Genomic DNA, 3,641 nt, shown 5'->3' on the forward strand with positions numbered 1-3,641 from the left:
CCAGGGCCAAAAGAATGGGAATGGGTCGGTAGGGAAGTGGGGGGCGGTATGGGGGAATGTTGGGATAGCATGTAATTGAGGAAAATATGTAATAAAAAATATTAAAAATTAAGAAAAAGAAATGGTAATATCACATTATTAGCAGAATATGAAGCCCGGTGCATGGAAGGAGGGCAGCTGAACAGTCTAACTGTTCCCATTGAAAGCACTATCAGGAGCAAAACTCAGTGAAGATAAGCAGGGGGCCTATAGACCCCAAACCATTGTCAGGACAGGGACACAGCAGAAGGAAGAAAACTAGGAACTGCCCTCCAGAAAGACACGGGAGAACAAGGAAGATGAGAACCATTTCAGTAATTCAGAAAATAACAACTGGGTGTATTCTCTCAAAACCTTAGGAGCTCTTGCATAAGCAGAAACATGCCATAAACATTTACAATATGCTATGACCTTTCAAATCAATGGACAGCAAGTGCAAGCCTTACATGGTTTTATATTTCAAAAGCAAATAGGATTCTGAGCTGCAATTATAGCTTCTTCCTGTGCATGTTTGATGACTCTAGCAACTATATCCTTCTCTAGAAAAAGAGGATAAGTTGGAGAATTTTGATATATTATTTGTAAAAATGATTCTCTTTATTTTAAATCCTTGATCTGTCTGGCAAGCATCTGTAGATCACTGTCTTAGGGTTTTATAAATATAAAGAGACACCAAGATCAAGGCAGTTTTTATAAAGGATCAAGAACCTCCACATTTAAATGAGGCTCTCTTAACTTTTAGAGGTTCAGTTCATTACCATCATAGTAGAAGCATGGCAGGCTGCAGGCAGACATCATGCTGGAGAAGATGCTAAGAGTTCTGTATTGTGATCTGACGGCAGCCAGAAGGAGATCATCTTCTATGCTGTGCAGAGTTTGAGCACCAGGAGCCCTCAAAGCTCACTTACACAGTGATATACTTCCTCCAATAAGACCATACCTATTCCAACAGGGCCACACTCCCTAATTGTGCCACTTCCAATAGGCAAAGCATATTCAAACCACCACTTAGTTCTGTTGTTTCTCTTATGCAATAACAATTTCTACCATTCCTCTTCTCATGGCACTTTATAGGTCAACATCTATTGAATTCAAAACAGTGGCAATTGATGTTTGCAATCATACACACACACACACACACATACCTTTTGACACTTACATATGTGTGTCCTTTATCATTTGATCATCTAAATAACTCTAAGCAAATAAAAATACCCATGTTTTGCTGACGGAAGAAGGAAGCATCAGATAGACTGGCAAACTAGGTTTCGATGTGGTGGGATGTTTTGTCCTGACAAACTGAAGCTGACATTTTTGCCCTTGTGGATGGTGTTGGGAAGTGAGGCATTGGAGAAATTATAAATGTTAAAGATTAAGAGAATTCAGTTCCTTTCTTTAAGGGATAAGTTTTCTTAAGAGTGCAGATTGCTGTGAAGGAAGGCTACCCATGCTGTCCTCTCTATTTGTCCTTCTCTAATAAGCTTCTAATCATAAGCTATGCATCTGTCAGTACCTCCTGCTCATAAAAATTCAGTATGCAAAGATATAAGAACACAAAGATTAATTCTCTATAAACAATTAACTTTGGGTACTTTTGTTACAGTAGCAGCATAAAAATCTAAAAGAGCATACCACATGGAAATTTTACTCTTTAATAATTATACATGTAATACTTTGCCAACAGTGATCTCCTTGTGAATATAAATAATTAATAAGCATTGTTTTATTCTATGCCTGGAGCATAGTTCATACTTAAACTAAATGACAGTGAGGCAGATATTTATAAAGTTAAAGGCTTACATTTTTAAAGTTATAAAATAACACCTAGCAGTTCTAAACATATTCTTCAATTAGCAAAAGTGTTGTTAATATTGACAATAACTGATAATTTGCAATGTTATTTTCTGTTTGGTTGAACATAATTCAGGCACATAGAAAAATAAACCAAATTATCTACTTTACTTTTGTGATGCTTTTTATCAAGATGATTTTAGCTTTTACAGAATCTGTAAATACTTCCTCTCTTTCCAGAGGACATCCAATTGTCTCCAATCAAATCCCGTGCATTTTTGAATGTTAAGTGGATTATTTTTCCCCCTTCTGATTACTATGTCTGAAAGTTTTTCCTGTTTGCAGGCAAAGTCAAATTTTATTGCTTTCTTTTTCTTGAAATTCAATCAGGTCTTCATATTCAAGGTCTTCAAGATATCTATTATGCATTTTGGTCTTTTCTGTGAAATGCCTTCCCACCACAAACCATAACACTTGGCTGTAACTTAAGTACTAGTCACTTGGCACAATAAGAGTCAAGGTAAGTAAGTGTAAAGCCCTGCTGCTGAGGTTTTGTGTACATTGTGATTGGAGAAATGCAGACTTTCTCATCGACTGCACTATATTTTTTTGTTGTTGCTGTTGTTTGTTTGTTTGTTTTCAGAGGCTTTATTCTACTCTCAGCACAGGGAAGTCCAGTGGAGCTTATCTTCTGGTTCATGTTTTATCTTAGCAAATTCCTTCTGTAAAGCTCCATGATAGAAACTGTGTTTCAATTTTCTAGCTGAAAAGTCTACCAAAAGAATGAGTATTCAAGGGAACCACTCACTTATCCTGACTCCCTTAAGTAACAACTCATTTTCCACAATTAGAAGTCAGCAAATGTATCTATACAAAAGACAATGTCACTTTAGGTATAGAGACCTGTCTTCTGGGGCTCCTATGTGATTCTCATGTAAACCATTGGATTTCAATATTTCTCAGTTTTTCCCAGTTGTCACTTGAAAATCATCATTTGGTTTAGGCTTCTCTTGAGGCACTACTAGAAGGAACGTTGCTTATAGCAACTTATTTTCTCTCACTTTTAGTATCAAGTCACAACAATAAATGTGAAACGTAAGAGAAGCTTTAAGAATATGCCTTTGTTCCACTGAATCTTTTTGCAGAGAAATTATTTCCTAGGGGAAATTAACTGAAGCCATGCGCATACAGACATCCATGCACATACACACATGGTCTACATATACATGTGCACTATAGAAAACAAAGCTGTGGAAAGTTTCTCATAATAGAAAGTCTCTGAAAATTCCTACACTGAAGTAATTATTTCAATTTGATTTACCTACTTTAAGTTTCTCTGGATTTTAGAGTTTACCTACAAGATGAAAGGGAATTCTGCAAGTTCCCAGAAATGCTGAATACTGAATAAAGGAGGAGGGTGCCTTGGTAGCTGGGCAAATAATTCAGTTGTTCCTCCAGCTTGGCCCTCAGGACCATATTTGTTTTGAGTCACAGCAATTATTTTGCATATTTTTACTTTTAATCCCACAAAAATTATCAACCAAAATTCATTTCTTGGTGCTTTACAGAGCTTTAGGGATTGCTGCAAAATAAATCCTAATTTGAAAAGAAGAGATGGACAGCTGTCAGCCTCATCAGGCTAATGTCCCACAGTGTTAAAATGGACTACTGTTCAGCACAGAGCCACTAGAGAGGAAGGTGCTACCCTGGACAGCCTCATTCTGAGAGACAGTCTGCAGCAGCACTGTTTGTTTGACCCTACACTTTTTTTCTAGTGGTTATTTTCTTTATTTACATTTCAAATGTTATCC

The sequence above is a fragment of the Mus caroli genome, chromosome 11, assembly GCF_900094665.2.
Source record: "Mus caroli chromosome 11, CAROLI_EIJ_v1.1, whole genome shotgun sequence".
Taxonomy (NCBI): domain Eukaryota; kingdom Metazoa; phylum Chordata; class Mammalia; order Rodentia; family Muridae; genus Mus; species Mus caroli.